Raw genomic sequence first — 261 nt, forward strand, 5'->3', positions numbered from 1 at the left:
AGATGAACAATCTCAACAGGTTGTTCTTGAGCGCCAATCGAAACATTGAAGATTCAGATCTGTCTGTGTTCGCGGATCATTGTGCCAAATTGGAACAACTTGATTTGGTCGGGAACAGGTCCTTGACGCCCGAGACGCTAAAGGTACATGTAAATAAGCTGATTAAAGTAAGACAGAGTTCCACGCAAAAAAATAATAATTGTTTTCCAATTACAGAAAATATTTCGACAAAGCCCAAATTTGAAGATCGTGGACGTCAGT

This window comes from Tigriopus californicus, chromosome 8, assembly GCF_007210705.1.
Source record: "Tigriopus californicus strain San Diego chromosome 8, Tcal_SD_v2.1, whole genome shotgun sequence".
Lineage (NCBI taxonomy): Eukaryota > Metazoa > Arthropoda > Copepoda > Harpacticoida > Harpacticidae > Tigriopus > Tigriopus californicus.